We start from the raw sequence: 23,734 nt of genomic DNA, 5'->3' as shown, positions 1-23,734 counted from the left end.
TCCTAGTCCCAGCCGCTGAAAATCATCCCCACAACATGATAAATTACACCACCATGCTTCACCGTAAGAATGGTACCAGGTTTACTCCAGACGTGATGCTTGGAATTCAGGCCAAAGAGTTCCAATCTTGGTTTCATCAGACCAGAGAATCTTGTTTCTCATGGTCTGAAAGTCTTTAGGAGCCTTTTGGCAATCTCCAAGCGGCCTGTCATGTGCCTTTTACTGACGAGTGGAAAAATGTGGAAAGAGTCAAGTGGTCTGAATACTTTCCGAATGCACTGTATGTTGCATAGAATCAACCACTAAATGATATAATTGGCTCAGGTACAACTAGTGGAAGAAATTACAATAGCAGGTCATTGGTTTAGCTTAGACGATTTTATATGGTAGTCCGTCACACCTGGGAAGGTCATTGGAGTGGTAGTAGAGGTCACCTCGTTGACGTAGATGTATAGTATGCATGAGAGGAATGTTGAGTGCCTCTTTGAGCTCCTGTGGTTATTTGTGGTTGCTGGCTAACTGCAGCAGGCTGGGTGAAGTGACTGTATGGGAGCTGGTTCACACTTCTTAAAGGTAACCATGTGGATGGAAGCTTTGCAGGGCAGGGGGTTTGTTTAAAGTGTGAAACTACGTATCATGTGTCAGTGCACTTCCTCTCTTAATATTTCTGATCCAATGTTTTTCTTGAAAGTTTCTCTCCACAATTAGCTTGTGGGGTTAGCTGACAAATATAGCCATGATTTAATTGGATGACATTCATAGCATAGTAATTGGGGCTGCTTTGTGATTATGTCCCCTCATATATATAGATGTATGAAAACAGTAGACTGGTGGGATCTGGCACGCACACACACACACACACACACACACCTCTGTTTTGGTTAATGAGCATGATGAAAGAGCTAGCTTGTCGAGCAACCTGCTATGGAGATGATATTGACATGCACGTAGGAGACCGGATGCAAGCAAATTCACAGAGACATGATAAAAGGGCCGACCTGGGGATGGATTAGATAGCTGTGTTTGAATCATCTCTTGCTGGTTGACAGTTGTCCTTCCTATAATTGGCAAAAAAAAAAGAATAGATTAGGCACATTAGCTCTATATGCTATTTATGATGTGCTTGGCAATATCATGTCAACTCCCCTGCTGCTTTTAAAATGGAGAACAATCGCTCTATCTGGAATATAAAGCTATTTATTACAGCTTGGGGTTGTTTGGGGTTTCCTGAAGATGCTTAAGAGTAGAAATCACCTACAATGTTTACCAGCAACAAATAGGTAGAGATACGTTTTTCAACCTTACCTTAAACGGGTGGAATTTCCCGTGTGGATTCCAAACACGCATTTTGTGAAAGCGCATTATCCATACTCTTTCACGAATACAGTTGAAGTCGGAAGTTTACATACACCTTAGCCAAATACATTTAAACTCAGTTTTTCACAAATCCTGACATTTAATCCAAGTAAAAATTCCCTGTCTTAGGTCAGTCAGGATCACCACTTTATTTTAAGAATGTGAAATGTAAGAATAATAGTAGAGAGAATGATTTATTTCAGCTTTTATTTCTTTCATCACATTCCCAGTGGGTCAGAAGTTTACATACACTCAATTAGTATTTGGTAGCATTGCCTTTAAATTGTTTAGCTTGGGTCAAACGTTTCGGGTAGCCTTCCACAAGCTTCCCACAATAAGTTGGGTGAATTTTGGCCCATTCCTTCTGACAGAGCTGGTGTAACTGAGTCAGGTTTGTAGGCCTCCTTGCTCGCACATGCTTTTTCAGTTCTGCCCACAAATTTCCTATAAGATTGAGGTCAGGGTTTTGTGATGGCCACTCCAATATCTTGACTTTGTTGTCCTAAAGCCATTTTGTCACAACTTTGGAAGTATGTCATTTTCCATTTGGAAGACCCATTTGCAACCAAGCTTTAACATCCTGACTGATGTCTTGAGCTGTTGCTTCAATATATCCATGTCATTTTCTCCTCATGAGCCATCTATTTTGTGAAGTGCACCAGTCCCTCCTGCAGCAAAGCACCCCCACAACATGATGCTGCCACCCACGTGCTTCACAATTGGGATGGTGTTCTTCGGCTTGCAAGCCTCCCCATTTTTCCTACAAACATAATGATGGCCATTATGGCCAAACAGTACTATTTTGTTTCATCAGACCAGAGGACATTTATCCAAAAAGTACGATCTTTGTCCCCATATGCAGTTGCAAACCGTAGTCTGGGTTTTTATGGCGGTTTTGGAGCAGTGGCTTCTTTCTTGCTGAGCGGCCTTTCAGGTTATGTCGATATAGGACTCGTTTTACTGTGGATATAGATACTTTTGTACCTGTTTCCTCCAGCATCTTCACAAGGTCCTGCTGTTGTTCTGGGATTGATTTGCACTTTTTGCACCAAAGTACGTTAATCTCTAGGAGACAGAACGCGTCTCCTTCCTGAGCGGTATGACGGCTGTGTGGTCCCATGGTGTTTATACTTATACTATACTTTACTATTGGTTGTACAGATGAACGTGGTACCTTCAGGCATTTGGAAATTTCTCCCAAGGATGTACCAGTCTTGGCTGATTTCTTTTGATTTTCCCATGATGTCAAGCAAAGAGGCACTGAGTTTGAAGGTAGGCCTTGAAATACATCCACAGGTACACCTCCAATTGACTCAAACGATGTCAATTAGCAGAAGCTTCTAAAGCCATGACATCATTTTCTGGAATTTTCCAAGCTGTTTAAAGGCACAGTCAACTTAGTGTATGTAAATGTCTGACCCACTGGAATTGTGATACAGTGAAATATAAGTCAAAGAATCTCTCTTTAAAAAATTGTTTGAAAAATTACTTGTGTCATGCACAAAGTAGATGTCCTAACCGACATGCCAATACTATAATTTGTTAACAAGAAATTTGTGGAGTGGTTGAAAAACAAGTTTTAATGACTCCAACCTAAGTGTATGTAAAATTCCGACTTAAACTGTATGTTGTTTGTTTGTTCTTCCTGCCTGTAAGGGTATTGAGTTGAGAGTGGGGAATGAGCCAGGTTCATGGGGAGACAGGTTTTGCATTATTACTGCAATCACACCATGCAGACTTGTTGATGACACGAGGGAACAAAGAATGGATGACGATCAGAAGTATAGATAAATACAGGTCAATGGAAAAGATAAGGAAAATACTGCATGTCAGTCATCGCAGACAAAACGAAAAGAAAAAAAAGAAACCGCAACAATGATCAGAGGAGAGACAAATCTAAATTATAAGTGAAACAATCGGTCTGTAAACAATTGTTGTAAAAAATGACTTGTGTCATGCACAAAAGTAGATGTCCTATCCGACTTCCCAAAACTATAGTTTGTTGATTAACAAGACATTTGTGGAGTGGTTGAAAAACGAGTTGTAATGACTCCAACCTAAGTGTATGGAAACTTCCGGCTTCAACTGTAACTGACACCCTTCACATAGAGATTCAGTCAGTTTTAGAATGGGTGACTAGCAATAGGCTGGTGCTAAATATTTCTAAAACTAAAAGCATAATATTTGCGACAATTCACCCACTCAACCCGAAACCTCGTCTAGATCTATTATTGAATAATGTGGTGATTGAGCAGGTTGAGGAGACAGCTGGGAATAACCCTAGATAGCAAGCTGTCATGGTCAAAACATATAGACGCAATGGTTACTAAACTTGGTAGTCTGTCCACAATAAGGTGTTGCTATGCTTTCTTGACATCAAAATCAACCAGGCAGGTCCTACAGGCCCTAGTTTGGTCGCACCTGGACTACTGCCCGGTTGTGTGGTCAGATGAGGCAAAGAAACACTTAGGAAAATTGCAGTTGGTTCAGAACAGAGCAGAACTTGTTGCACTTAGATGTACAAGGATGGTGAATGTCAGTGGTATGCATCTCAATTTCTCCTGGGCCAAAGTTGAGAGATAGACTGCATCGCTATTGGCCTTTGAGCAAGGTGTTGATGGGTTAAAAGGTACCAAACGGTCTTTTCAAGCAGTCGGCACACAGTTCGGACACTCATCGGTACAACACAAAACATGCAGCCAGATGCCTCTTCACAGACCCCAGGTCCAGAACAGAAGCTGGGAAAAGCACAGTACTAAATAGAGCCATGACTACACTCTCTGTCACCCCAGGTAACTCCAACTAGCAATAATACCAGATAAAAAATAAAAAAAACTGGATAAACAGATAAAACACCTTAACGCACGACGGGGACTGTGAAGAGACACAGACATTTTTATATATTATGTATTGTATGGACAGTAGTATTATGCACATTATGTATTTATGTATTTTATTTGTTGTGTTTTGTTTCCTGTTTGGACCCCAGGAAGTGTAGCAACTGCCTTGGGAATCTTCATAAAACACTAAATGCTAAATGCTAAATAATAAATACTAAATACTAAAGCTGGAGAAACTCGGCGAATGTGGTTGCTGACGCTCTATCACAGGTTTACTAACTGGGGAAGCGATGGCTTTTGTTATTGCAAAACTAGGTTTGCAATTTTCGTGGTGGGCGTGTTACGTTCCCCAGTTCATGTGTTGTAGTTTGTGTACTTGCATGTGTTTATTTCAGGAAATGGCTTCCTGAAATCCCTCAAGCAGCTGATTGGTCGACTCCAGGGCTAATTGGAGAGCTGACCCCGCCCCCTCGTCAAGACACAGCTGTCTCCAGTTACATTCATTCTGAAGCTATATAAAAGCCAGTGTTCTGTTCAGGAGAGAGAGATTTTGGAGGTAGGGATTGCTGAGAGAGATTTTGCTAGAGATGTATTTTTCTGGGAGGTCATTGCAGAGCGATTGTTTGTGATAGAGTTTTTTGCTAGAGGTTGATTTTGATGGGAGTTCATTGCTGGGAAGTTGGTATGTTCTCTGTGACTTTGTTGCTCAGGTAGAGCCTATTTGATGTCCTTTGTTTTTTTAGTTTGTTTGTGAAATTGTTATTCCCATGTTTCATTTGTTCCCAGGGGAGAAGGGGAAGGCACCTTGGGAGTGCTTAGGCAAGAGGACCGCGGGCATACATATACCCGTAGTATATTCATTGTCTAGGCACACTAGGTAAGACCTGGGCGGACCACTCCCTGTATTTTGGTTAGGGCACCAGGTGGTGCTAAATTAGGTAAGTAGTGGGTAGGCAGGTAAGATAGGAGGGGGGGGGGGGGGGCTTTGAGATTTACTTTCTTTGCTTTGGTTCTGTCCAGCCCCTTTTCCCCATATTACCGTGTACAGGAATAAAGTCCTTGTAAAACGGTACCACATTCTGCCTGTTGTCATTCTTACTCGCACCTACAGTCCATACCTCTTTCGCTTCACAGAGAGTTTAGTTGTAGCAGGGGGTTGCGTTCCCTCTTCTTAGAGGCGTGCGTAACATAAACAGTGCCCATGCTCAGTATGATCTGTTGGACAACCGTCAGCAGAAATGATTTTCTTGACTACACCAGCAGAATCCCTCACGTATTTTAAATACAAAACCAGCACTTTATTGAAGTGTTTTTTACAGGAGAGGATTCAGCACCAGTGAAATCCCCTACTCTCACATTGTGGAGCTGTGACAGGACCAAGAGAAGATCATGTTAGTCCTAACACTATTAGGGCGATGACCTCATTAAACACTGGCATGTGGCTGGTCTGTGTAACTCTGTGTTGCTGGTTTCTCCCTCGCTCCCATTGAACCGCAATTAGTATGTCATCGTAAACTCTCCTGTAAGGTCAAAGTTTGACGTCAGCACATGCGATGTCCAGTCATTCCTTTATAGTCAGTTGCCACCACAGTCCAGTGATTCACATACAACCCAATTGTAAAGTACTTATCCTCCTGTTCCACGGAATATACAGTAAATGGCCGAGATGACATTTGACAGGTTCGTAAACATATTTGAGGTTCTGCAATGTTATTTTGACTTTGTTATGTTGCCTGTCTCATGGTGAGATGTGTCAACTTCTCCCATTCGTTAGTCAGGAACTGGAGATGATTTCGTGAGAGAGTACTATCCATCTCTAGAGAGCATCAAATGTATTAAGAGCTTTTCTTTTCAGACTTGTTTAGCATGCTTCATGTAAGGTGACAGCAGATGTTCCCTATGTGTAGTCTACACCATAATTAAGAATCAATGTTATGCGGTTGAAAACATTTTATAAACTGGGTGGTTGGCTGAAAGCCGTGGCATATCAGACCGTATACCATAGGTATGACAAAATCTATATTTTTACTGCTCTAATCACGTTGGTAACCAGTTTTTAATAGCTATAAGGCACCTTGGGGGGGGGGGGGGGGGGGGGTTGTGATATATGGCCAATATACCACGGCTAAGGGCTGTGTCCTAGCACTCGTTGCGTCGTGCGTAAGAACAGCCCTTAGCCGTGGTATATTGGCCATATACCACACCCCCTCGGGCCTTATTGCTTAAGTATATCATTACAAGCATCATCCAAAATTGTCATAAACATTTTACAGCAACACCCTATGTGGAGAGCAGGGGGAAAGTGTTTAAGGTTGTATCATGTCACATCACTTAGCCACATGTCGCACCCTCTGCCTGAGTGGGCTTGTTCTACCGACGAGCCCAACAGCCTTCTCTGTGGTCATTAGCAACATTAGCTGCTAATGAAGGGTCTCTTCAGATCAGCAGTGCCTAATTAAGGGCCTTCTCTGATTCTCTCAGCCCCCATTTCTCTCTGTCTCTCTCTCGACAACATGTCGTAAAAAAGTTTCACGCCGACCTCTCAACCCGGCCCCCGTTCAGAGGAGTTGGAGTTTAAACACTCGAACGGAATTACCTCGCTCCCAGAGGAACGACTTTCTCATTGGAAAGTGTGGACGCGCACTTTGGAAAGGGTTTAATTAGTGCTAATTACTTTGTTTTGTTTCCACACTTTGGTGGTTATAGCCGAGAGGCTGTGTGACTCCACAGGCCCACTGTTCTCTCTCTTGCTCTCTGTGAAAACACATTAGTGACTGTTAACAAGAGAGTTTTGGTTATTGAACGTTTGCCGCTCCTGTAACATCCGTTTTCATACACTGACTGACATCACCAGGATCGGAGCCAGTGGCGATGTGCGTCCCTGTGTCTCTTTGTAAGTCCATTGACCTGTTTTGCCTGTATGTGTTCTGGTTTCATCTGTTCTGAAATAGTTCTGCCGTCTGTGCGGTATGTTGCTCTGTCGTCTTTGTCTGCTGTATGTCTTTTTAACTTTGCTTACTCAGGCTGGTGGAGAGTGTTAATTAGCCCCCTGCAGGGCAGATGAAATGTGCGGTCTGAGTCACTATGGGATGCAGCAGCAGGCCACACTAGCACATGGCTGGTGGGATCCTGCTGGCTGACACGCACACACACACACACACACACGCACGCATTTGCACGCACGCGCACACACACACACACACACACACACACACACACACACACACACACACACACACACACACACACACACACACACTCAACTAACCTTGTGGGGACAAACAATTAAGTCCCATTCAAAATCCTATTTTACCTAACCCCTAACCCTAAACCAAACCCTAACCCCTAAACCAAACCCTAACCTTAATCCTAAACCGAACCGTAACTCCTAACCCTAACCCTAAAACTAATTCTAACCCTAACCTCCCTAGAAATAGCATTGGACCTTGTGGGGACAAACAAAATGTCTCCATTTGGTGAAATTGTTGTTTTGTTTACTATTAAACACGTCCACACACACACACATGTCCACACACACTCTTATATACTGTAACACACACCTTCACTTGTCATATGATGTCACGGGTAGCCTGGGGGGTGGTCTGGTGTGTGTGTGTGTTTGATTCTGCCCCTCTGACCCAAGATGCACTCCAGAGGTGCTTCAGATCCCTGTGGGGCCTGTCAGAATCCACATATCACATTGGCCTTATTCAGTACTCACAGTACTGCCTGGAGGGGGGGTTTCCCAATAGAAAATACATTGGTACATGTAGAAAGTGGGTCAGAACAGAACTGTGGGAGCCTCGGCCCCGTGGGAGCCTCGGCAGCAGGGACTAAATAACTAAAGGAGTGCTGCTGAGACAAAATAATCCAGTCTCAGCATCATCCTCGGAAACAAGATCTACTTTATCAACACAAGACTGCCCTGAAGGGATGAAGTCACAGAATTCATAGAGTGGGACTTGACGTTGGACCTTTTGACTGACTCCACACTACCCAGTCATTTTGCCTGATACTAATCAGAATTGGATTGGGAATGAATGTGGAGAGCCATTGCAACTGGGGAGTGGTTATAACGCTTCTCAGAGTTCTAAGGGTGTATGTGGCGGCACAGCAGTGTTCTAGAACAGTGGTTCCCAACCAGGGGTACTAGGACCATCCACAGGGAGTACTTGAGAAGACTTGTGAGACCATTGGCTTACTGGTGAAATGCACATGATGGGGTACTTTAGGGGTTCCTCCAAGCAGAGCAGAATTCAGTTGGTGGTAGAGTAACTGAAAAAAAAAAGGTTGGGAACCACTGTTCCAGAATACTGTTGGCTTTCATACTTTTGGAATTCTCAGCACGTCTCAAGCTATTTTTCCAACCGTCACCACATTCGGGTGGATAGAGGACGCGTGAATGGAGCCCCATTGGTTCAGAATTTTGTGGGTTGGGCTATGTGTAAAACTCCCCCTTTACTGTGTTTGAGTTTAAACTGATAAAGTGATGGAGTGATGATCACTATGCTACACATAATCTCCTTCGGGGTGCCACACCATGTACCTCATTTTCTTAGTATCAGAAGTATTCAATTACACATGAAGTTGTGACACTAGGATCGTCTACTGTGCTTATCTGAGCTCGATACTAACGCTACTAACCGCACCACGTCATTTCAACATAGGTAATTGGGTAATATTTGGTTGATATGTTGACATTTCAACCTATTTTCACCCTTTCAAAAAGACCGCCAAACGTTTGCTGAATTCCCAATGACCATGCTTTCAACCATTTAGAAGCACAACAAAATTCTAATGGGAATACAATGTCAGATATATAATGTGTTATCATGTGTTATCACTGTGCTTCATCTAATAGCACATTGGAATTGAGATTATTAAAGTACATTGTGCAAGTGATTAATGCCGTTCGAGATTCAACGCAGACTAATACAGCAAGTGTGAAGATCTCCACAGACCTGCACGCTTTCTGTGATTACGTAAGAAGACATTTATTGTTACAGTAACCTCAAAATGTGGCCGTGAATGTGTTACTCATTTTAAAGTTGAATAAACACTGATACATTAGTTTGTAAGCCATTTACCAGGTATCCTTAATATGCTGTTTACTGCATTGCAAAACTGATATTGAATTGTGTTTGGTTGATTTTTAGTTGAGATGGAGACTTTAATCCAACATATTTTATTATTAACTTGTAGATTTCATTTGAAATCAACCAAAGCTCGAAACCTTATATGTATTGCCTATGTTTAGTTGAATCCTGGGTTGAATTTAACACAATAGCTGTTGATGCTATATAGGCCTAAATAGTATCTTTGATGATATATGAGTGATAAAGTATGGCTACATTTAATTTACTCTGTAAACCTACACTTTGGAACAGTGAATCTATTAAGTGTAGATTTCGCAACAATCACTCTCACGATAGCACATTGGTAACAGTCAGTGACAAATATATCAAAACCCTGGATGAGAGACCAAAGATAGATAGACTAACTCCCCAGTAGTAGGTGCTGCCCAGCCTATAGCTTTTTCTTATAGTGGATATTACGTTGAAGATCTGACGTTGTTTCAAAGGTACAAATTCAACATATTTTATACAAGGTTTGTCTATGTTGAAAATTGGTTACCTTGATGACATAATCCTGTGGTTGAAACACCACCCTCGAAACAATGACTTTTTTCAAATCGAATGTATTTTCCATGTAGATTCACAATACGTTGACAAATGACATTGAAACAATGTTGATTTATCCAGTTTTTGCCCACACTCTTAGAAAAAACTGTACTAAGTAGAACCATACAGGGTTCTTCGGTTTGTCCCCATAGGGAAACTACTTTTTGGTGCTGGGTAGAACCCTTTGCAGAGGATTCTATCTAGAACCCTTTACGTAGGGCTCTTGAAAGAACCCCCTGTATATGGCCCTCTATGAAGGTTTCTGCTTAAAACCCTATATAAAGGGTTCTACCAAGAACCATTTTATAATCTAAAGATTCTTCCTAGAACCGTCTATGAAGGGTTCTACCGAGAACCCTTTTATCTTTGGAGGGTTCTTCCTAGAACCTTCTATGGACAGTTCCACCAGCCTTACTAGCCTTTAAAATTGCATTATTTATGACAATACATTACATATATCATAAAGGCCTTTCTTTGAGGGCGTTGTTATACCCTAACACAGTGGTGTTAGGAATCTCCTGGTTCACAGGCCACATCAGGCCTACAAGTCACAATATGCTGGCTTGCAAAGTGATGTATAATTCCTATTGGAAGCCAGCCAGAGTTTGGATATCCAACAAGTGGAATTGTTAGTCACCCACAACCTGCATTCAGAATGACTGCCAGTGTAGGCAAGATTGAATAAATCATCTAAACTGGAAAAACCATCTCAGTAATGGGTGCAAAAAAATCAAATTACTAACAGTTTATAAAAATTGATGTTATTTTGAAAACTGCATGTTATTTATCTTTATGTAGCATTAATGTATTAATCAATCAATGCAAAAACAACAGATATTACAGTAAAACAAACTATTCTTAAAACTTTCCTGCAATGGAGCATGCTGGGAAATATTATATATGGCTCTATATAGAACATTTCTTGCCTTCCAAAGAATCATTAAAAAACACTTTCTTCCAAAAACTGTTCTTAGGATGTTTTAGGTTCTAGGTAGAACCCTTTGCCTTACAAAGAACCCTTGTCTTCCCAAAAAATAGTTATTCTGATCAAAACAGTTCTTGGTAGAACCCTATCCCTCTGCAAAGAACCCCTTTGGAACCCTTCTTTTAAGAGTGCAGTGGGTAATGACATTAATGACAATGAAATAAAGCACGAGGTCAGCCCTCCCAGAGGGATCTGGCTTTTAAGACTATGTGAAATTATTTGATCACATTACTAATGAAACCTCTCTGACTCCCAGTGTCAGGTGGTTGGGAGTGGTGAGGAGGTTTAATTGAAGCGGCACTCTGAAAGGCCCTCGTGCTTTTGACAACGAACCCTGGCTCTCTGAAGAGGTTGTTGTCAGAGCTATGCCTGCATTGACGATCATAGGCTACACCTCATTATTGCAGCAGACTAACATTCAAAGATGAGTCTGAAAATGTTGAACATCGTCTGGGTCGTATTCACTAGGAATGAAACAGAAGCAAATGGACTGAACCGATAGGGGACTACCTGAAACTTGTCCAATAAGAACATCTGTTTGTTGTTTTCAGGGGACAAACTTAAAACAGACATACTAAACTGGTCTTACACAGTAATGTGCTGCGTTTCAGTTACAGCAACAGTTGGGAATGTTTCAAATCAGTCTCCAGGGTCACGAGGAGGTTTCACGTATCGTCATGACACCAAGAATACCAAGCCCGTGTCATCTGGCATTGTGCTGCTAGTATTCCCAATGAGCGTGTTGATGATCATACGGTACATCCTCTGCTCACTCACCACTTACACTTCGATGGGTTGGCTCGCATGGAAATGTTAACATGCTATCCGTGATGAGTACGACTACAAATGTACCCATGTCATTATGGTCCAGAGAGGCCTGCTGGCATTCACAACAGTACTCCTCCTCCCACCTGTGGTTACGTTCTAAACGTCCGTGACCAGGTTAGGCTACTAACTGACCACCAAACCAAACCGCCCTCCAGATCCAATGTTGATCAATTCAATTTGGGCATCGTTGGACTTCTAACCCAGGTCGACACATCAACAACCCCACGGACTACATGGTCTGCTCTGTGCGCCACCCCACGAATCTCCGAGCACCACTCCAACTCCATCACAGTCAAACGCTGGAATGTCACAAAAGCCTTCATCATGGACGTGCACTGAGAGAGAGCACGGGTAGTCAGGGAGGTCTGGAGCAGTCACATCACCTAGGATGGTGGCCTGAAGGGCTGGAGGGAAATGATCAGAACTCTTTCACTTACAAATTGCCTACAGATGACCCACTTCTTCTATTCTATTTCAACCTCCTCAAAGACGGTCAATGCTTCCTGAACTGTCGGATAATCCTACGTGACATAGAATAGAAAGCGTAAATGTGAACACAGGTTTGTATATGAAGGTGGCTCTGAGTCTAAACGATTGTGTCTTCTTTTTTCTCTCCCTCTGTCGCTCCCTATTATTAGAGGTGGAATTCTGATCCTTGTGTGAGTGGCTATCGGAAAGAGCCGACTGGGACGCTTTTGAAGTCTGCCGATCGATCAACACCAATCTGGGGTGAAATTGGAGTGCAGGGCCAGCGTGCATAAACTCTTCCTCTTCCTCTTCCTCTGACACCAGCGTTGAACAGCCTAGACGATCTGGAGGGAGATGTGACATGATGTGGCCAGACAGGGGAAATGAAAGGGAGGAATGGATGGGCATGGTTCTGTTGGGCTCACTGCGTCTTACAGTGACACGTCACAGACGTTGGAGGTAGGGAAATAGACAGACGTGGAGAGAAGTCCTTCCTTCGGCTCCGTAATTTACCGGCATCGTATACAGTAGATACAAGGTAAGAAAGAGCAGAAATCTTGTGTGAGTGAGAGAGAGTTGCCCCGATAGCAACAGGAACCGTGGAGATGCTGTAGTAATTTATTAAAACACAGAATTACAAGACTGTACTCCATTCTTCTCAATATGCTTCTATTGTTCCCGTGTGTGCCATCAACCCTGCTCCCTACCATGTACAGAAGACGAGCACACAGAAATTCAAATTCTTGCTTTTGCCATCTCTCTCTCTCCCTCACGGCTACACAGGTCTAATTGAAGTGGTTAATTAACTAGAAAAACACATGAACACTTTTCCAGGACGTTAGGAGATCTGGGGATGAGTTTGTGTGAAAGGGTTTGATAAAAGCGTCTGAAGTGCATTATGTTTCCTCTCTCGCCATCGCCCCGGGAGACGGAGAGCATGACGGCCGCCTGGCCACAGGTGTGCAGGTGCAAACATGAAGCCAGCCAATTGGACAGTTTTAATTTGTTTTCGGTCGCAACGCTCTGCCAAGTCCAGGAAAGGACACAAGAGCTAATGTGTATAGTTGAAAAGAAATGTCATCAGAACAATGTTTTATGTGGCATTGTATGGCATCTCTCATAAAGATGTGAGGGGAAACAGATAAACGTGAGCTCGTGTACACACGCATACACATAAATACATACCTTATGTTGCGCGCGCGCGCACGCAAACACACTTACACACACAGGAGCAGAGAGATGAAGCCATATGCTTTGGCTCTGATAGAGACACAGTAGGTGACAGAGAGAGAACAGAGATACAGAGGCAGATGCTCATCAATCCAGTGGTCACACACACACACACACACACACACACACACACACACACACACACACACACACACACACACACACACACACACACACACACCTCATTGAAGTCCTTTTAGAGAAGCAGACCATGGAGTGACAGAGAGGGGGGGAGTGTAGGGCATTGTCAGGGGCCTGCTGTGTGTGTCCACATTTCAGTACCAGCTCACCAGTGGAACCGAGGGACAGAGCCACCTTGGTCTCAGGCATACAATCCCTCACTTATGCTTGCCATCTGATTCAGAACCCAACAACCCCACCATTCTAACTGCCATCGCACAATGGGATGAATGTCTCTGACTAAATGGAGAAAGTGGCCGTGTGTGTGTGTGTTAAAAAATATGTGGGAAGCCTCTGGGACAGGCCTTGTTTTGAGTAAAAACGTCCCACTCTTGCCTTCTGAAGAAATCCCGCACTACTCGGGTGGCAAACATACAGTATATCTTTCTCTTTGTTAACAGTCACATTGTTGACATTCTGCCACTTGTTATGGGACGGCTCACCCTTTTTAAAGCTACTTGAGCAGACTGTGGGCTCCATTGTACTGTAGCAGTTTGGGATGAAGTATGTGCAGCCATTGCGTAAGCTACACCTCAAGGGCCATACCTCCCACCACATTCCCCAGAATGGGAACAATTTGTCCAAGTGTCCGCTAAACGGCCTAACCATGGGACAACAGTGTCTTATCCCTCAGAACGGAGGGTGGGAGGGATGGAAGGATGGATGGATGAAGGAAGGAAGGTAGGGGGGCATTATCATCTGCCCCAGAGAGTGCCTGACCGGCCTGGTGTGGGTATCAGTGGGTGTGGCGGGCATTGTCTTCTCATTCTCTCCTGACAAAGGCATCTTTTTCCAGTGCCCATGCATTCCAGGAACAAGTGTCACATTGTCCTGAAGGATCGAATGGTGGTGAAGGCAAGGTCAGGAGACAAAACAATGTTTCACTGGCCCAGTCAAAGGACAGAAGGACAGTTAGAGTCAGCAAAGTGATACTTCTGACTTCTTCCCATCCACACATCTGTCTCCTTCTGTCTCCTCTGTTTCTGTCTCCGCTGTTTCTGTCTCCTCTGTTTCTGGCTCCTTCTCTCTGTTTCTGTCTCCTTTCCTCTGTCTCTGTTTCCTTTCTGTTTCTCTTATACTTTCGAGGTGTCTCTTCCACTGTCAGACACTCACCTTAGGCTATCACTAGATTCACTACATTATTTGTTTTGTACAGCAGTCTTGCTCCAATTATGGCAGAACATTGTGTATTAGAAAGCAAAACTAAGACCTCCCCTTAACTCTTATTTATGTAAATGCCTCCAATGTACAAAACTCTCTCTGTCTCTCTACCACTCTCCGTCTCTCACATATACACACACACCTCTAGACTTTCTAAAAATCCCCCCTCTTCCGTCTCCCACTTTTACTAGACTAATCCCTCAGCCTCACACCATGTGTAGTGTCCAGATCATTGCACAAACCACTAAAGTGTTACTGCGTGTTTCTCACAGCCAGCGGTTCAGCCCCATTTAAAGAAAACAGGAAAATCTATATTTCTTATTAGGAATCCCTGCTGATGTGCCTGAGGCTTGGCTTTTTCTTATCGCTTTTCTCCTTTGTGCTGTTGGAGGATACACAGGACAGTCTCTCTAGGAGAGTTCATGCTATTGTACGTTTTTTCCTCTATTTGTACTGTACCAGAAAAAGTATGGATTCTGCTTTTAACAAATGTGGTACGGTATATCCGTTTTCATGGAAGGGAAATGTGTTGATTGTTGTGAATCTGCAAACATATTGATTTAAAGAGTACATATGCACCTGGATTCATGTTGGGCTCCCGAGTTGCGCAGCGGTCTTAAGGCACTGCATCTCACTGCTTGAGGTGTCACTACAAACATGCTGGTTCAAATCCAGGCTGTATGACAACTGGCTGTGATCAGGGTGGTGGTGCACAATTGGCCCAGTGTTGCCTGGGTTTGGCTGGTGTAGGCTGTCATTGTAAATAAGAATTTGTTCTTAACTGACTTGCCTAGTACAATCAAATTGTCACGGCCGTCAAAAGAAGTGGACCAAACTGCAGCGTGGTCAGCGTACATTTTCTTTTATTTGAGTAAATGTCACCAACAAACGAAGTCACAACCATGACGCTTAAAGGGCTATAGTGCCACTAACAAACGTCAACTACCCACACTGAAGGAGGGGAAAAAGAGCTACCTAAGTATGATTCCCAATCAGAGACAACGATAGACAGCTGTCCCTGATTGAGAACCATACCCGAGCAAAACATAGAAAACAAAAAATAGAATGCCCACCCCACATCACACCCTGACCTAACCAAATAGAGATATTAAACAGCTCTCTAAGGTCAGGGCATGACAACAAATTCCATTATTACGCAACGGCGTGTGTAACCGTGGAAGGAGAAACAGTTGCACTTTGATTGAAGTTCCATATCTGAGGAATATCTTCAACCTGCATTTTACATGCTTCCATTTGAAAGTGACTTTCTGCAGGAGCAGTCTGGATTAAGTGCAATTCTCATGGGTGCACTGCTGTATCCTACCATCACCACAGTAGTCAATGTAACAGTTGGCTACACTCGAGCATCTGTATCCTGGTGACTTTGAAAACACTGCTGCTTGAAAGTCACAGATAAAAGACAGATTAGGGAAACACTGCGACACACAAGGAGCATTCTGGGTGATGGGAAATCAGAGGCCCAACCCTTTCTAAAGACTGTGATAGATACACTATAAAATACATTGAGAGGGAGAGAAGGGGGGAAGAAAACTCCTCCCTACACAGACAGAGGTGGTGTCCTTGCTAGGAATAATTGGGTCTGTTTCTTCTGTTTCCTCCTGGGTCCATCCCTCCTTCCCTCTCCTTCACTCTCTCGTTCTCCCTCTATAAAATGGTTTACTGGGGACAGTGGCAGGGGCATTGAAAGAGGGAAAGTGGGTGCAGGCTTTCATTGTGATTGATTGAGAGGGCCATGGCCCTTATTAAAAAAACATGAAAAAATATGTTGAAAAAAACATGTGTGAAAAACAACAACATGGTTTTCGGACACATGTAGGCTGCATCACATCTCGCCGTGATTGGGAGTCCCATAGGGAGGCGCAGAATTGGCCCAGCGTTGTCCGGGTTTGGCTGGGGTCGGCCGTCATTGTAAATAATATTTTTTTCTGAACTGACTTGCCTAGTTAAATAAAGGTAAAATAAAATGTTTTAAATAAAATGGATGAACACATGTATGAACAAATCACGTGAGAAATGTTATGTAAAATATATATATATATTCCACATGAGGTTTCACATGGATTTGTCACAAACATTTTTCACATTTGAACAAATCTAATGAAAAATTAAACGTGAAAATGAAATTCAGAGGTGGTTTCACATGGATTTTTCACATGACACATATTTTCCCAACATTTCAGGTGTGCTGTTGTAACTGGCAGGATTAGAACCCAGGTCTCCCAGGGGAGAAGCTAAACATTAGACCAAATGTGCCAACACTTTTCCAAGGTGTATTTGTTATCAATTTCTCTCAATCTCAGAATATTGACTATTCACTTTATTAAAATTGCTCAAATTGAGCTGTGATTCAAGATTTTTATTTATACAAAAAACAATACAAGAATATTGCCATTGTGATTTAGTCCAAAGTAATGTTTAGCAATATAAGGTCAATTGATAAAGCACACTTTAACATCAATGTCAACTTGTTTTGACATTTCATTGTTGTTATTAGCTGTAGGATGTTTAGGATGTTTTTAATGCATTTTGAACACTTTCAGACAATGCAATAATTTTTTAAAACTCAGTTAAAAAAACCATTTAAAAAGTTTAATTCAGTTAACTGATTACCTCTGACAGCAATACCTTTTACATGTTTAAAAGGATAAATAAGGAGACACGGAGCTCTAGCTTTTCTGTTCTTTTCACTGTTGTTCCATCGGTTAGAGAACAACTTATGAAGAAATCATTATTTATAACATACTTTGATTATTATATTCAGGTAGGCTAAATTAGCTTTTTATAGAATGGAATTACAAAATGTGCAATTCCATATTTATTTTATTTATCCGTTATTTTACCAGGTAAGTTGACTGAGAACACATTCTCATTTGCAGCAACGACCTGGGGAATAGTTACAGGGGAGAGGAGGGGGATGAATGAGCCAATTGTAAACTGGGGATTATTAGGTGGCCGTGATGGTTTGAGGGTCAGATTGGGATTTTAGCCAGGACACCGGGGTTAACACGCCTACTCTTACGATAAGTGCCATGGGATCTTTAATGACCTCAGAGAGTCAGGACACCCATTTAACGTCCCATCCGAAAGACGGCACCCTACACAGGGCAATGTCCCCAATCACTGCCCTGGGGTATTGGGATATTTTTTTTTGACCAGAGGAAAGAGTGCCTCCTACTGGCCCTCCAACACCACTTCCAGCAGCATCTGGTCTCCCATCCAGGGACTGACCAGGACAACACTGCTTAGCTTCAGAAGCAAGCCAGCAGTGGTATGCAGGGTGGAATGCTGCTGGCATATGTGGAAACATTGCTACCCCAACATGTTACCGCCCCCTTTTCACATCTGAAGAGAATAACACTATTTCACTGCCACATGTGAACTTGCAATTCCACATGTGAATGTTCGATTTTCACGTGGCGTTTTCTTACATGTGAAACTGTAAATTAGATTTTCACATGTGATCACAGGAACTTTACAATTCCACATGTGAATGTGAGATATCAAATTTCCCTTGTGAAAGTTTTTCACGTGAAACCACAAATTTAACATGTGCGACTGCAATTCACGTGAGGTGAAAACATGTTTTTCTTCTCATATGTGAAAAGGTGGTGTTAACATGTTAACTCTAAATGTAATACGTGAACATTTTTACAATTGGCCCAGTGTCGTTAGGGTGGCCGGGGTAGGCCGTCATCGTAAATAAGAATTTGTTCTTAACTGACTTGCCTAGTTAAATAAAAAATAAAAAAGGAATTTTAAAAACTCCTGGTCGAAACACCATGAACCAATTAGGAGTCGGGATCGATATGACAACAGCCAGTGAAAGTGCAGGGGGCCAAATTCAAAACAACAGAAATCCCATAATTAAAATTCCTCAAACATACAAGTATTTTACACAATTTTAGAGATACACTTCTTGTTAATCCCACCACAGTGTCCGATTTCAAAAAGGCTTTACGATGAAAGCAAACCAAACGATTATGTTAGGTCAGAGCTAAGTCACAGAAAAACAGCCGTTTTTCTAGCCTACGAGAAGAGTCACAAAAATCAGAAATAGAGATAAATTAATCACCTTTGATGATCTTCATCAGATGACACTCATAGGACTTCATGTTACACAATACATGTATGTTTTGTTCGATAAAGTTCATATTTATATAAAAAAATCTCAGTATACATTGGCGCGTTACATTCAGTAGTTCCAAAACATCCGGTGATTTTGCAGAGAGCCACATCAATTTACAGAAATACTCATAATAAACATTGATAAAAGATACAACTATCATGCACGGAATTATAGATACACTTCTCCTTAATGCAACCTCTGTGTCAGATTTCAAAAAAGCTTTACCAAAAAAGCACACCATGCTATAATCTGAGTACAGCGCTCAGAGACCAAAACAACCCAAACACGTATCCGCCATGTTGTGTAGTCAACAGAAGTCAGAAATAGCATTATAAATATTCACTTACCTTTGATCTATGATCAGAATGCACTCCAAGGAATCCCAGTTCCACAATAAATGTTTGTTTTGTTCGTAATGTCCATCATTTATGTCCAAATACCTCCTTTTTGTTTGCGCGTTTAGCCCAGTAATCCAAATTCATGACGTGTGATCACTAGGAGCAGACGAAAAGTCAAAAAGTTCTGTTTACAGTCCATAGAAACATGTCAAACGATGTATAGAATCAATCTTTAGGATGTTTTTAACATAAATCTTCAATAATGTTCCAACCGGAGAATTCCTTTGTCTTCAGAAGTGCAATGGAACTCAAGCTAACTCTCACGTGAACGTGCATGGCCAGCTCATGGCTCTCTGGCAGACCTCTCTGACTCATTCCCCTCTCATTCGCCCCCACTTCACAGTAGCATCAAACAAGGTGCTAAAGACTGTTGACATCTAGTGGAAGCCTTAGGAAGTGCAATTTGACCCCATAGACACTGTGCATTTGATAGGGAATGGGTTGAAAAACTACAAACCTCAGATTTCCCACTTCCTGGTTGAATTCTTTCTCGGGTTTTTGCCTGCCATATGAGTTCTGTTATACTCACAGACATCATTCAAACAGTTTTAGAAACTTCAGAGTGTTTTCTATCCAAATCTACTAATACTATGCATATATAGCAACTGGGCCTGAGTAGAAGACAGTTTACTCTGGGCACCTTATTCATCCAAGCTACTCAATACTGCCCCCAGCCATAACAAGTTAAGAACAAATTCTTATTTACAGATGTATTGTGATTGAGTAGCTTTTCTGAGTACAAAGTCAGTAATTTTACTTCTACTTGAGTAAAATTGTATGCAAGTAACACTATTCTACTTGATAAGGACATTTCAGTACTATTTCCACCCCATTGATTTTAAGAGTTCCTACTCTTCTCAACGAGCAGCGGGTGCAGCCGTCGGCCCCACCCAGTCCCAAAGCACTCACAGGCGGCCCAGTCCTCACGCAGCAGTCCCTCCCAGCTGCAGTCAGAGCAGGAGATGTTCACCCCTACGAGTCCAGACTGCAAATGAATCGCGCATGCGGGAAGCCGCCGCTGGCTGATCCCACCCTGGCTTACATATATATATATATATTTTAAGCTGAATTAGGGCCAGACTAGTTACTAGAATTTTCTCACATTGCCATTGACAGTTTTTTTATTGTCTTTTTTTGATCCATTTAGATTGTTAATGTAGATTGTATACAAAAAAATGTTATGGTTAAAATGTTAATGTTTTACTGTGACTTGTTGTAGGCTCCTAAGTGGACCATAAGGCTAAAAACCAAACCAAATTAAGAAAACTAAACAAAAAAACAAAAATAAAATAAAAAACTGAGTAACTCCGCCAGTGTCTCTTTTGGGTCACTTTTGCCGGTCAAAGGAGGAGGGTTGGAATTGTGACATAAAAAACAACAAGAATCGACAGAAAAAGTTCATTTGTAGTTCTAAACATATTTAGGGTGTTTTTTCTCCCCCACAACATTATTCCTCTCTCCTACAGCGTCCATCACAATTACATGCACATGGCCAATTATGCAAATTAGGCGATGACGTCATTTGGCGACTTTTAGGACAGCCAATAGCTACTTTCCTTACTGAGGAGTTGGCAACACTGGATTGGGCTGGCCTTGGTGGACTAGCTCAAATTGCGTTACCACTGCCTCCAGATATTATAAATGATGTAATGGTGCTAGGTAGGCAATATGTGACTGCGCTAATGTTACAAGCTAGCCAAGCAAAAATGTTTAACAATTTAATTCACCCTCATCATGCTGTAACTAACATTACTCAATACTCCTGCCAGTGCCAGCCAGACTCGGAGCCATGTATTTAGCTTGCTGATGTTAGCTAGCTTAACAGGCCAGCTAAAATTCCTGCTAGCTAACGTTAGGTAGCTAGCATTTGAGGGATGACTGTTCTCATAAAAGTTTAGTGCAAAAATGAATGAAGGATCCAGCTATGGTGGTAATTTGTGTCATGTTTGACTACTGCAGTGCTTCTTGTCCATGTGCTAGCTAACAGCAACAAGCCCAGACGAGCTAGTTAAACATTGTGTCAGAATCAAGCAGTGACCAGTTTGGTGGTTGCATAGTAACGGCGTCACCAGCCTGAATTCTAATGGAGCTGGCACCGGTAGTGAAACTGGGCTGCGCTGGCCCATGTTTCCCTCAACCCAGCTCGAATTTGAGAATTCCATTCCAGCCAGCTCGAATTTTAAGTGCCAGTGGAAATGGGGCTTTAGTGGAAAAATATCAGAATCGGACTGCCTGTATAAAAGCAGCTAACTGTGTATTAGCAGCGATCTAATGCGACCATTACATTTAGAACATGCTCGTTAACTCACTCGTACAGCAATAACATCAAACGTACATTTGTGAACTTGTACACATTGTAAATAGAATGGGCTTTCAGAACGTGACCTACCGCTTGCATATCCATACCAGGCTGGGAAGAATTGACATTGCATCTGAAAGCATAGCCATTACATTTCATTGGCATCTTCATTGAACCAACCAATCGGAATACATAAACATTGAACACATATTTCTGCAGTGGAATGTGGAAACACAACCAACCCTGTCAGCACATCCTACATATTTTTCTCTCCATTAATACAAAGTAATGGTGGGCCTTATATTATGATTGATGAGACACTGATACATGTGGTGGGGCTGATGGCTGAGGTTTGGAGTTTGCCTTTTCTTCCTACTTCTATATCATTAGCCCAACATGTATCCTATAAAATTACTATATTACATAGATTCTATACAGTATGTCATTCTATTATTAGCACTCAAAAGGCGTACATCTACTGTCTATGTATCATGTAAACCCTGAGCTCAGTGTACCAACTGTCAAACACTGTATCGATGGGTCAGTAGAGTCACATAAACCTCATGAGGTAATTCATTAATAATTACACACCAGGCTGTGACTCATCAAGGATCATTGATTTGATCTACAAAACCAGGCAGCATCCACACCATCCGCTGAGGTACTGTATAACATGTTTGAGAAATTAGTACCGTCACATAAATAAGCCATACTAAGTGTGTTTATCCTAGCCTACGGGATCGGTGTGTGTTCCCCCCCCCCCCGCACGAGGACCCAGGACATAGATATATCTGATATGGGCAGAAAGCTTAAATTCTTGTTAATCTAAATGCACTGTCCAAATTACATTAAAAGAATACCATGCTATTGTTTGAGGAGACTGCACAATTATGAACTTGAAAATGTATTAATAAACCAATTAGGCACATTTGGGCAGTCTTGATACAACATTTTGAACAGAATGCAATGGTTCATTGGATCAGTCTTAAACTTTGCACATACACTGCTGCCACATAGTGGCCAAAATCTAAATTGCGCTTGGGCTGGAATAATCATTATGGCCTTTCTCTTGCATTTCAAAGATGGTATAAAAAAAGCATATTTTTTTTATTTGTATTATCTTTAACCAGATCTAATGTGTTACATTCTCCTACATTAATTTCACATTTCCACAAACTTCAAAGTGTTTCATTTCAAATGGTATCAAGAATATGCATATCCTTGCTTCAGGTCCTGAGCTACAGGCAGTTAGATTTGGGTATGTCATTCTAGGCGAAAATTGAAAAAAAGTGTCGGATCCTTAAGAGGTTTTATAACTGACATACTTTAAAAAGTATGCGCTCTCTCCAGGAGCAGTCAGAATTTTCTCAAAGTTGTTCACAACCTCCTCTGAATATACAGTGTTGTGACCCGCCTCAGGCAATGAGATTGTTCAAAGGCAGCAGGCAAACTCTGAGCCCCCTAGTGCTATGGGGAGGGCTGTGACACAGCGTGTTGGAGTGCTAAACCGAAAGATAGACAAATCACAATATACAGGATCAAAGATTTTATGTTTTCTTGAGAAAATAAAACTGCCTGTCTGTCTTCCTGTGTTTGTTTATACCTATACCTGTGGAAATCTGTATATTTGTGAATGTGCATGTGAGTGGGTGTTTTTGTATACATATGTGTTTGTGCAAGTGCAGTGATTATTTTCCTATCCAACTGTGAGTGATGTGAATAGCCATAGTTGATGGAAAGCCATATTAGCTGGCTCAAGGGAATATGTGTATCTGTTGTCAGTGTTGCAGCAAACATAGATCATTGTCATTTAAATGAACAGCAACAACAATCAAAGATGAAAAAAAAAAAACGTAATTACATTTTACCTTTGCGAGAGATAGACTTGATTTGGTTAGCCGGGGAACATCAGAGGGAATCAGAGCGCCTGCTCAGGACTCTATGATGAAGCTCTGGTCTAATGTGTGCTGACAGCTGAATGGCTTGTGAACAGAGGACAGGGCCCACGCTTTGTGGACTGATACATATCCAGGCCACTGAAAAATCAACAAAACATACCTAAACCAGGTCAACGTGGGCCACTTATTTTTCGCATAGATCAGCACTGTGATTAATATACCTCAACACAATTCCCAGTACTGGGTTGCAATGCCTACCAGTG

General features: G+C 42.0%; 1 protein-coding gene across 2 annotated transcripts in view; it reads right to left on the bottom strand.

Moving 5' to 3' along the window:
- Nucleotides 1-19,579, bottom strand: part of LOC110502352 (KH domain-containing RNA-binding protein QKI) — a 149,771-nt gene extending 130,192 nt beyond the window's left edge. Inside the window, exon 1 of one of the 2 annotated variants that reach the window (XM_090216682.1) lies at nt 19,224-19,579. The gene's annotated coding sequence lies outside the window, so the exon portion shown is untranslated. The remainder of the gene's footprint in view (nt 1-19,223) is intronic. The other variant, XM_090216684.1, reaches the window with a different exon arrangement.
- Between the last annotated feature and the right edge of the window lie 4,155 nt (nt 19,580-23,734).

The sequence above is a fragment of the Oncorhynchus mykiss genome, chromosome 23 (assembly GCF_057628025.1).
Source record: "Oncorhynchus mykiss isolate SJ-2025 chromosome 23, ASM5762802v1, whole genome shotgun sequence".
Taxonomy (NCBI): Eukaryota; Metazoa; Chordata; class Actinopteri; order Salmoniformes; family Salmonidae; genus Oncorhynchus; species Oncorhynchus mykiss.
Note: the sequence above shows the minus strand (reverse complement) of the source record. Positions and strands in the feature narration are given on the sequence as shown.